This window comes from Drosophila innubila, chromosome X (assembly GCF_004354385.1).
Source record: "Drosophila innubila isolate TH190305 chromosome X, UK_Dinn_1.0, whole genome shotgun sequence".
Lineage (NCBI taxonomy): Eukaryota > Metazoa > Arthropoda > Insecta > Diptera > Drosophilidae > Drosophila > Drosophila innubila.
The window spans coordinates 419,599-432,312 of record NC_047626.1 but is presented as its reverse complement, the minus strand read 5'-3'; the positions used below and the strand labels follow the sequence as shown (position 1 = coordinate 432,312).

At 34.2% G+C, this 12,714-nt stretch overlaps 1 long non-coding RNA gene across 2 annotated transcripts in view; it reads right to left on the bottom strand.

Moving 5' to 3' along the window:
- LOC117794362 overlaps nucleotides 1–12,714 on the bottom strand; it is an 88,105-nt gene that overhangs the window by 47,395 nt on the left and 27,996 nt on the right. Inside the window, exon 2 of one of the 2 annotated variants that reach the window (XR_004618412.1) lies at nucleotides 9,357–9,371. This is a non-coding gene — a long non-coding RNA (uncharacterized LOC117794362). Of the gene's footprint in view, nucleotides 1–3,558; nucleotides 3,781–9,356; nucleotides 9,372–12,714 lie in introns of those variants that run through there. The other variant, XR_004618413.1, reaches the window with a different exon arrangement.

Below are 12,714 nucleotides of genomic sequence, written 5' to 3'. Positions count from 1 at the left end.
AGCATGTTTGAGTTTTTTTTTTTTTAACTACGAACACGTAGTTAAAAACGAAAAACGAAAAATTGAGACCTGCAAACGAAGATGAAGATTCTGGCAGAAAAGGCGCTGACTCTTGTGGGGGTGTGGCAGTGGCACGGGGAAAGGGGAGGGGGGAAAGGGGAGGGGGATGTTACCTAGAAGAAACGCGACTGCGGCCGCAGTCAACGCGTCGCGTCGCATCGCGACGTCAGCGTCGCACAAAAAAAAAACCTAAGTACAAAAAAATTGAAAAAATACAACGCACGATGGCTCTGCTCGCGTCGCTGCCAACGTCGCAGTCTCAGCTGGCGCTGCTTGAAGCAAGTCACAAGTACACAGACACAGACATAGACACGCACTGTCGCACACACACACACACACACACATGCATATAAACCACCCTTGAAAAAATTTCGCGCAGCTAAATCTAAAGTAATCGTACGGTGGGGGGTGGGTTGGGAGTAGGTGAAAAGGGAGCAAAGTTAAAAGTATAGAAAGAAATGGTGAAATAAAAACCTTGTTTCCGCGCAAGTTACAACAGCTTCCCCTACACCCCTACCCCCCTACACCCCGCACCACCTGTTCATACCCTCAATCTCCTTTACAGCTGACTAAAAAGCTAAGCACACACACACACACACACACTATTTTGGGGAAAGGGAATATCCACCTTGAAGAGAAAGTACGATATTTGCTAGCAATAAAAGTAGTAATCAGTCGAAAAAAAAAATAATACGGGTACACACTCACAACCAGGGATGCCAAAAAAGAGTTTCGAAATATTATTTATCTATTTTTTTTTTTTTTTTTATGAGCACGCTATTTTATAATTATCGCATGTTTAGAGTCTTAGCAGGATTTTTGAACAGAACAGGCATATAACAGATTTTTTTAGCACGGCAGTGTAGGAATCGAACCCACTTATTTTTAAAAACAAGTTAGCAACTCTAGCTAAAAACAACATATAATGATCGTAAAAAAAATTAAAACAATTACTAAGTTTGGGTTCTTATTAAAATTAATCTATGTTATATTTATTAAATTTATATTTGAAAAAAAATATAAAATAAAAAAGAAAATAATTTTGAATCCGCTTAGTTTAATTTTTATTTAAACCTGTACATAATTTAATTTCGTTAATATAAAAACTTGTTTTGATTTTTTTTATTATATAGAATACATTTATAAAACTTTTTAACTAGATTTATTTATAATTAGTTGTTAAACAAAAATTTCAATTTTAAACTCCATAAACTAAAGGTGATTTTTAGATTTGATAAAAATCAAGAAATAAATTGTATTCTGTAATTTATATTTTAAAAAATTATAATCGCTACGCTGCCTGCTTACAACGAGGGACACACACACGCACACTCAGACTTACACACAGACACACACACACGCAGGCACACACAAATACATTTACAATGGGAAATACGCGAATCGCCGAACTTGTTTCTTCTGTCGACATTGCCGAGTTAGAAAGAGATGAGCATTAGAAGCAGCAACAGCAACAGCAACAGCATCAGCAGCAACAACAACAACAGACGTAGGGAAGGGTATTGGCAGGGGAAGGGTATAGGCAAAGGAAAGAGTCGTAACAACTGCGCCGCGTAACGAGAACTTTTCATTTTATGTAATTTCAGTTCGTTTTTTTCCGGCGCTTTTCTCCGCTTCGCTTTCTTTATTTTCCTCTTTTTTGTGCTTTGCTCATTTTTCTATAACATTCGAATTTTTAAGTGAGTGTCGTCGTCGGTGACGCCGACGCCGACGTCGACGCTGACGTCTCTGCAGCTGCTGCTGCTGTTGCTGTTGCTGCTTTACTTTTGCTTACCCCATTTTTGTTGCCCCTTGCGAGCGGCAAAGCTTTTTTGCCTAACTAAGACATTCCGACCTGTCCGCCGCACAGTGGGCAAATCCTTGAGATTCACTAACATTTCGAATTCACAATTAGGCATTTTTCGACTTAAATCGACTATCAATAGTCAAATGTCGATATTTATACAGCTGTGTGGAAAGAATGGACAGCGAGGAAAAAATATTTTTATGGAGAATCAAAATAAAAATTTAAAGTTAAAATTTAACAAAGTTATGATAGTTCGAAATTGAAAAAAAAAATTTATTTTAAATTTTTGATGCAGCATTAAAAAATATGTCGGAGAATGATCAAATTCATAACCCGCAAGAAAATCGGTCAAGATTTGACAAAGTTATGTTAGTTTGAAATTATTCAAGACAAAAGTATAGAAAATCGACAGTGATGGAAGTTATGGAAAAATAAATAATAATTATAATTTTGATGCAGCATCAAAATAGATTTCAAATAATGACTAAATTGACAATTCGCAAGAAGATCGGCAAAGATTTGACAAAGTTATGTTAGTTTGAAATTATTCAAGACAAAAGTATAGAAAATCGACAGTGATGGAAGGTATGGAAAAAATTTACTGTGAAGGAAAAAATAAATAACAATAATAATTTTGATGCAGCATCAAAATATATTTCAAATATTGACTTTATTGACAATTCGCACGAAAATCGGTAAAGATTTGACAAAGTTATGAGAGTTGAAAGTTTTTAAAATGTAGCATTTTATGCCACTGTGCGCAGCTACTGCTGCTGCTGTTGCTGTTGCTGTTCTTGCTGGCAGCGCTGCCTCTTCGGCAGTTTTTGTGTGTGTTGAAATTACGAAAGCGACATTAATTTTTTAGAATTGCGCGTATGCGTGGAAAAGCAGTTAGTCGGCTGCGGGGGCGGATTTTTTTGATGGCCAAGAGAGCGAAGAGCACAGGGGAGGTGGGGTGGTGGAAGATGGGAAGGTGGGATATCAAAAGGGAAAGGGAAGAGGTAACGACAGAGGCAACGACAGCGCAGCTTGTCAAACTTTCACTGCGGGTTAGAGACTGAAAGCGGGAATAAGGAGTGCAAATAGGAGTAGGAGTGGGAAGGGGAGTTGGAAAACGTGGGGAGGGGATGGGAGTGGAGGGAAGCTGAGCTTGTAATGGGTAGTAAACGCGCATGTATGTAGTTATATTATTTTTTACGAGCGCGATACGTTGTGTAAAGTAGCATTTGTTGCTACAGTCAACACCCACTGTAGCCCACTGTACCCCGCCTTACCCACCCTACTCGATCTGCCGTTCCCCTTCACATTCCCATCTACCTGTGCATACAATTTTCATCTTTTTTTTATCATCACTAGCTTCAGCAGAAGCCGCTGTAAGTCTTCAGTTTTTTATTAAGGCTTGGGTCAGGACAGACAAGTTAATGAAGTTGACCCACGGTCACGAGGTCCTTTCTTTGCACCTGTCTATATACATTTTTAACTATCATAATATGGCACACAACAAAAAAAAAGGATTCTCTATACGAATGTGGACAAATATAACAAAATTTGGAAAACCAAAATAAGAAATTCTGTTGTTTGGGAAAATAAAAGTCAGACAGGAGCAAAATTAGGAGCAATATTATTAGGAAATAAAAATTAGGAATAAAATGGAAAACCCGGGTTTTCGGTTGTTTTACATTTGTGGAACACACCTGATAATACAATCGATATTTGAGTAGTTTGAACTATAATACAACTCATGACTTCCATAAATTCCATTTAATTTATGTGTTTTCTGAAAAAAGAAAAAAAAGAAAACTGTAGAAAGAAAGTGGAAAAAAAAGAGAGTCTGACTGCAACAATCAAAATTAACGTTTTTTTTTTTTATTAACGAAAAATATTTGACGTCATATTGTAATTATAATGGCTACCTTTTTTTCGCGGCAATATTTCCACACACACACACACATATACGCATAGCAGGACAGACAAAATTTATATTTGCCTATGTAATGGTTTTTTATTGAAAAGAATGAACACAAAAAAAAAATAAAAAAGAAGAGCAAATAATATTTGTACATGAAAAAATGGAAAAACGAATTTGGGGTTGGCAAATTTATTGATGAAGCGAAAAAACGCAGCCAAATGAAATGTTAATTTTACTCACACACACACACACACATACAAACACACACATGTGTGTGTGTAGATATGAACAATCTTTCTGTGGCAGCTGACACTGCTAACAACAAACAATGCAAATCAGAATGACTGACCGATCCCCTAGGCCTAGGCCTAGGTTCAAAGCCCCATTCCCCATTCCCCATTTGCCAATCCTTCATCCACCATCTGGAAAAATGCATATCATGCCACTCTGCCACATCGTCATAACCATAACATGACTTTACATCACAAAACAAAATCAAATATAAAAAAATATTCTATAATACAACTGTTTTTCAAAATTTGTTGCATACTTTTTGGCGCGTTGCCTACACTGATAAAAAAATGTTCTAACATCAATATTTTGGTCTCAGAGCCAAGAATTTTGGTCTCAAAAATGCTTAGAGCTAGAAAACAAATCTTGATTTTAAGAACATTTCAAATAAGACCAAGTTTTTATTATTAAGATCAAAAATTCTTTTTTTCTTTTTCTTTTACTCAAGACAACAAATAAAAATAGAATAAGGCAGGTTTTAAATTTATATAATAATATTTTTGTTGTTTTGTTGTTGCTCAAATTTGTGGGACTCGAACCCGCGTGTTTCTAAACTGAAGAGGCGACTCTAACCAAACCGCCACGGGTCTACTTTTGGTGTATATAACATATTCATAGTTTTCTACCTACTTAAGATTTGTATTCTTATATTACTGAGGACTTTTCAGATTAATATTCTTAGTATTTTAAAATGGGTTCGGTAATTTCTTTCTTTCGGTGTATCAATTCATAGAGGTTCCACTGTCTATAAGCCTTAAAAGCATGCCCTAACGTCTATATAATCGTGTGTGACTTTCAATATTATGATAGAGTGTTTGTCCACACACACATACACACAAACACACACGCATACAGGCAGAGGAAGGAAAATACAAAATTGGGGGAGATACAGACAATGGCACAGCATGTTAGAAGCATATTGCAAAAGTCTTTGTGTGTGTTTTCAAATATTTAGCCCAGTATTCAATGGGTACGCTGGCCTATAAGAATGTGACTTTGTCTCTCTCTGCTTATAAACCCTTGGATCTCAGAGCCTATACGCATAAGATCAATCAAATTTGATGAAAATTCTTAACTCCTTTCATGCACGCAGATCAAGTTTATTTTTTAATTTAATCACGAATATGAATCGCATAAAAAACCTATTTTAAAGGTACGACCTTGAAATTTGGCACACGAAATGTGTGACACTTGACATAAGTTTTCCTTAAATTTCATCTTGATCGATCCTTAAACATAGAAGATAATGGGAATATAGGCTTTAATAGTTTTTTTTTTTTTATTTAACGTCAATAGCAGTATGTTTTAAAATTAATAATTAAATTATTTAATAGATAATTCAAATTAAAAGAAAACCAAGGCTGCAAACCTCCAAAATTTTGTTAAAGGTTCGGTTCGGCGGCTCGAACCATAGAACAAGACATCGGTTTGGTTCGCGAATTGGTTAATATACCCCCTGAACCCAAGGTTTGGGTTCGAACCTTGATTCAATTTCATACAAAAAAATATTTGTATCGTTATACATTTTTCTCAACATTTTGAGCTAATTAAATTTTTTTTTAAGAAATCAAATTTTGATGATAATTTAAATTTATTTGAAGTGTTAAGTATGAGTTATTTTAATCCGAAGTCTCAAATAATTGCGTAATATTAGAAAACCATAAAATGTATGTAATTATTTTTTTCTTCGAACCAAATCTTTTTTTTTAGAAAGCGCTTCGGTTTAGGTTCGGGCTAGTAAAGTTAATAATTTCAAGGGTTCGGTTCATGATCCGTTTTTTTTTTTTAAATAAAGTATTGTTATTATTAATATTAAATAAATTTAATTTTATTTGGCAAGCGACGAGAGAATTCTGTGTGTATGTTCCATTTTCAATGTGTTTTTTTGACAAATTCGGGGTCACATTTTAGCAAAAGACAGTGTAGATTAACACAAGTGCTGTGATAAATGTTGCAAATGGAAAATGGGAAGTGGGAAATGGGAAATGTACTGCCAAAAGTCACATATACGATGTGCTAGTGAAAGAATGAGCTCTTATATATCTAGTTGTATGTGTGTACACATTTCTTTTCATTATATATTTAAATATATATATATATATGTGTGTGTGTGTGTGTGTGTGTGTGTGTGCGTGTGTGTGTGTGAGAGAGTGTGTGTGCGCGACCCCAAGCGACATGCTAAAAATTTGTATAGAAAATTAGTTAAAAAATTACTCCGCAGACACGCGCACACACACGTTAGCACAATTTACATGAGCTCCATTTGCCAGTTGGTAGTGTGGGGGTTTACATATGAGCACACACACACACACACACACACACACACACACATACACAAAAGGCATAGTCACACACAGTTGGTATTAGTGGGCGGTGTTAGAAATGCGTGCATCTCCTGCCCTTTCCCCCATTACCCCCACACACACAATACACTCAAAAAGAAAAGGAACAACTTTTAAAATCAAGCGCATTCATCTTACTTATTTTGTTCTAAAATAAAAGACCATTCTAGGACCATTTTATTACAATTAAGAACCTTAATCTTATAGAACACAGTTCTTTATATTCAAATATAAATCTTAAATTACTAGGAAAATATGATTATGTTATATATTCATGTGAAACCAAAAGTAAATCTGTGGCGTTCTGATTAGAGTCGCGGGTTCGAGTCCCGGGTTCGAATCCCACTTTTGCCAAGGAAAAACAATTCAAATGAACATTTATATAAAAAAATACGATGCAAGAAAAAACTCTATATTAAAAATAAAACAACAATAAAAATATTATAATCTTAAGAACTGCTTTATTTTATTTTTTATTGGATGTCTTGAGTATTTAAGAACATTTACTATTTTACTTATATTACATGAAGATTTTGAAAATATCACAATTTTTTATCTTTCCAATAGGAACTTGGTCTTATTTGAAATGTTCTTCTTAAAGATGTGCTTTGTAATTTTAATTCCAAAAATTCTCGACGCATTTTTTCGACCACAATTCTTAGTTCTGCGACCTAGAACTTGATTTCAAAACATTTTTATACCCTGAGCCTATTGAAAATGGGCAAAACAGGGTATAATGTGTTTGGCAGAATGTACAGAACAGGCAGAAGGAGGCGTGGCAGACCCCCCAAAGTATATATATTCTTGAACCGTCTGTCTGTCGAATTAAATTTGGCTTAATTCGGTTGCATATATCATATAGCTGCCATAGGAACAACCCTGTACCTGTACTTGTTTTTAACAGTGTACGCTGGGCTACTACTTTTTTTAAGCACACTCACACACACTCACGTACACTCACACACACTTGCAGACACACAGACAGCGTCACACATACATGTGTCGAGTGGCGCGAGCTGAAAGTTTGTCATAAAGCACCCCATTAAAAAAGAGGCGCAAAGTTATTTGCAGTGGTGAAGGATAACGGATTGGGGGGAAAGAGCCAAGAGGGGAGACCGAGCAGGGGGGGAAGGCAATGGAATGGGTTTTAGCTGCGTATTTTTTCGCTGGAGTTACCAGAGAGATAGAGAGAGAGAGAAAGCGCCCAAATTAAACATAAATGCGAATTAGAAAAACTTTCCTTTCTCTTTTTTTATGTACAAGTAAAATGAAATGAATTTCCCCCTGCCAGCAACACCAGCTACAAAATTTTTCAAACAGTGTCGCATGAAAATAAGGGAAAAAATTTCCGCTAAGCCAAATTGATTATAAACCAAATGTTCAAAACTGTTTTTAATGTATTGATTAATTGAATTTTTAAGAATTTTTTCAAGCAATCTGAAGATATATTATGTTTAAAAAAAATTATGAAACAATTCTTAAGTTTTTGTTAAAAGTTTTAATTGTGAAAATTGAAAACTAATACGATTTTTAAATCAAAATGAATGAATTGTTATTCTTATTTCACAATTTTTTAATCAGATACAAAGAAAAAACAAAGTATGCTAAAATTAACAAAAAAAAAAAAAAGAATATAGACTAATTTAAAAAAAAAAGAAATAATTATGAAGTTTTTTTTAAGTTGTAATTGCAAAAATAAGTATTTTATTTTTTATTTTTGTTTTAAGAAATGTATTAATTACGATCTTTGGCTATCTCAGCTGATCGCCTCTCACTTTGCTTCTCTCTTCTCTGTTAACTTCTCTACTTTTGACTCTCTTTTCTGTTTTCTTTGTTGCTTACATCTGGTGTGCAGTTGTTTTGGCAATTAACCAAGAGTGGTAGCTGCTGCCGACGCCAACACAACCACCAACAGCCCCATCCCCAACCCCCCCGCCTCTTTTGCCAAAAATGTAAAAACAAAAAAAGTAAAAAAAAATAAATAAATAAATAAAATGTACACATACGCACAGTTTTTTGTTGCTAAAAATTAAGAAGGAGGCTCGCATGGGGGTTGGGGTGGTTTCTTTTGACGAGGGGTTTGTGGGGTTTGTTGGGGAGTCGGGGTGTGGGTGTGTGGGGGTTTGTTGGAGCTAACCGCCGTCAACTGCGTCGCACTTCACATTTTTAAATATTTTTAACTGCTGCGCAGCGTATAGGGGTGCGGGGTAGGGGGGCAGGGCTGAGGGGTGGAGGTGTTCGCATGAAGTGGGGAGTTAGGGTTGATATTCGGTTTTTTGGCGCTCTTCTCTGTTTGGTTAATATTTTGGCTCGGTTTATGGGCTGTGCGTGTGCGTCAGTATGTGTGTGTGCGTGTGTGTGCGCGTGTGTGTGTGTGTGTGTGCTCGCGAGTGCGTTGTGGGCTCGCTAGTGTTTTTCAGTGTGTGTGAACATGTACAAATAAATAAAAAAAAAAATACATACATACACATAAGTCTGTACACACACTCACACACACACCCACACACACATACATATGCAGATAGGTGTAGGCTTTTTGCTCACAATCTCCTACGTCCTGCCTTCCTCATACACTGAAAACATGTGCGTAATATATTAACCAAAAACAACGCAATATAAAAATAAAAAAAAAAAAAAACGAAAAAAATATATAGGTGGAGCTGCCGATACTCTACACTTGCTTTTTGTCGTGTCCAACTCGCAAAGTCACCCTACTCACCCTACACCCTACACCCTACCATACCCACCCTATCCACCTTACACACCCCACAGTCGAAAAAAAAAACCTCTGTTCCTTTCGACAGACTCACCTACACATTTGAATACTATCGCCTGTACGTGTATGAGTTTGAATATGAGTTTATATGAGTATAAATGAATTTTCAATAGACTCGTCGCATTTTTTTCATTTATTACAATATTCATAATTAATTATTGGGTAGACACTTACCAAATTTCATTCGAGCTGAAATAAATAAAATAAAAAAGAACATTAATTGTCATATTTCACAAAATAATACAAAAATATTATAAATTAAAAAATGGTAAAGCACAATAAATATGAAAAGAACAACAGGCTGGATTCACTAGTCCAAATGACTTGTACTAATTGTTTGGTAAATGGTGAAAAAACACAAACGTTAAAAGAAAATAATATAAAATTTCAAATAACAGATAAAATTCTACTTACAATATATTCCAGAAATTGACGAGCTTCATCATTTTTTAAGTCTCTGAGAAGTTTTAAAAATTTCATATTCACTATTTGAAAATCAATTGAAATGCAGTTGGTTTCTTCCACTAAAGTTAACAAATAGTTGATATATAAATTGATATTAACTAGGAATTTTAAGCTGCTGCAGTATTAAGATTACTGCGCACTTTTAGGCTCTTGTGCTGAAACTTAAAACAGCCATAATATTCGATCTTTATGCAACAAAAGTCACTGAATTTTAAGCTAACACATTATATTTAATTTTGATTTTTATCGTCGCTAAATATTTAGTTTAGTTTTTAATTATAATACTACATAAATAAAATAAATAGGCAATTAAAAAATAAGTATGCAGTCAAATACAAATCTTTCTCAGATGAGAAGTACTCTTGTATAATACCTGCATAATTTAACTAATATGTATCACACATATTTCAATTCAAAAGATAAATAAAAGGGATAGGAATTACTTAAGATTGTAGGCAATATTTGAAGCGACAGGCAAAAATAAAAAAAAGAATTCTCAATGCCACACACAGACACACACACTCAGGACTCAAGTAGGGGCGGGGGCACACCCCCAGCTGGGAACACGCCCACAACTACATATGCAAAAGCTATTCCTATTGGCTAATTACTACGAGCTGAAAAATTATACACAGCGAATAATCTACATATAAGATGTATTTACATACATACACGTACAGTACATCAATGTTTTTTGCTTATGAGTATGCGCACATGTGTGTGTATGTGTGTGTGTGTGTGTATGTGTGTGTGTGTGTGTATGTGTGTGTGGGTGGGTGCATGTGTGTGCGTGTAATTTAAAAAAACACACACTCAAGAGCTGCCGCTGTCTAAGAAAATATGCTCAAAGTTTCCCACTCCCGAAAAACGAAGCAAAGTAAAAGTAAAATAATAAAACAAGCGGCAAGGGATAAACCCGACTATGAGATATCCGTCTCACAAATTCCGATATATATTAATAGATATTAATATAGACTCTAGATCTAGATCTTGGTCTCGATTTCAATGCCAAGGGTCCCCCCTTTGGAATTCTGAAAATTGAAAATCTCAAATATTTACTTTGAATCAACTCCTCCTGCTTGTACCTGTACGGTTGTGGTAAAGTTGCTAAGTTGCACTTTAAACTTGATTCTGAAGATTTTCATTTTTTTGTAAAAAATCATGTCGAAATGAAGAAATATTTTGACTTGTAAATTTGCTAGTTCAGAGGCTTGAGCAAGTTCAAACTGTCATAACTTTGGCTAAACTCTATCGATTTCCAAGCGGAATGTCATTTTGATCATGATGTGGTCTCCTTATTCAATCTGTATTCAAATTTTGTTCATTTAGAAAATTTTATTATTTTTCGACTATCGAAGCCATGATTCTATGTTGATGCTAAGGGTCCCCCCTTTGAAATTTTGAAAATTCAAAATTTTAAATCTCAAGTTTTTACCTTTAATCAACTCCTTATATCGTAATAAGTGTAAAACAATAATTTAAACTTGATTCTGAGACATTTCATTTTTTTGTAAAAAATCATGTGAAATTTAACAACAATTTTGACTTGTAAAGTGGATGGATCCTAAGTCTGACCAACTTCGAACTCTCATAACTTTGTCAAAACTGAACCGATTTTGAAAGGGAATATCATTTTGATCATTGTTTGGCCTCTAAATTGATTCTGCATTCAAATTTAATTAATTTTGTAAAAAAAATTATTTTCCTCTAAATCTTGGTTTCGAAGCTAATGGTCCCCCCTTTGATATTTTGAAAATTGAAAATTTTAAATCTCTAGTTTTCACTTTTAATCAACTCCTTATATCGATATTAGTATAAAACAACACTTTAAACTTTACTTTGAGATCTTTCATTTTTTTGTAAAAAATCATGTGAAAATGAACAAAAATTTTGACTTGTAAAGTGGATGGATCCTAAGTCTGACCAACTTCGAACTCTCATAACTTTGTCAAAACTAAACCGATTTTGAAAGGGAATATCATTTTGATCATTGTTTGGCCTCTAAATTGATTCTGCATTCAAATTTAATTAATTTTGTAAAAAAAATTATTTTCCTCTAAATCTTGGTTTCGAAGCTAATGGTCAACTTCAATCATGTGAAAATGAACAAAAATTTTGACTTGTAAAGTGGATGGATCCTAAGTCTGACCAACTTCGAACTCTCATAACTTTGTCAAAACTGAACCGATTTTGAAAGGGAATATCATTTTGATCATTGTTTGGCCTCTAAATTGATTCTGCATTCAAATTTAATTAATTTTGTAAAAAAAATTATTTTCCTCTAAATCTTGGTTTCGAAGCTAATGGTCCCCCCTTTGATATTTTGAAAATTGAAAATTTTAAATCTCTAGTTTTCACTTTTAATCAACTCCTTATATCGAAATTAGTATAAAACAACACTTTAAACTTGACTTTGAGATCTTTCATTTTTTTGTAAAAATCATGTGAAAATGAAAAAATTTTGACTTGTAAAGTGGATGGATCCTAAGTCTGACCAACTTCGAACTCTCATAACTTTGTCAAAACTGAACCGATTTTGAAAGGGAATATCATTTTGATCATTGTTTGGCCTCTAAATTGATTCTGCATTCAAATTTAATTTATTTTGTAAAAAAAATTATTTTCCTCTGAATCTTGGTTTCGAAGCTAATGGTCCCCCCTTTGATATTTTGAAAATTGAAAATTTTAAATCTCTAGTTTTCACTTTTAATCAACTCCTGATATCGTAATTAGTAATAAAAACTACTTTAAACTTGATTCTGAGACATTTCATTTTTTTGTAACAAATCATGTCAAAATAAAGAAATATTTTGACTTGTAAAGTTGCTAGATCAGAGGCTTGAGCAAGTTCAAACTGTCATAACTTTGGCTAAACTCTGTCGATTTCCAAACGGAATGTCATTTTGATCATGGTTTGACCTCTTTATTCATTCTGTATTCAAATTTTGTTTATTTAAAAAGTTTTATTATTTTTCGACTATCGAAGCCATGTTGATGGTAAAGGTACCCCCTTTGAAATTTTGAAAAATTGAAGATAATTTTTAACTTTTAAAGTTGCGAGATCCAT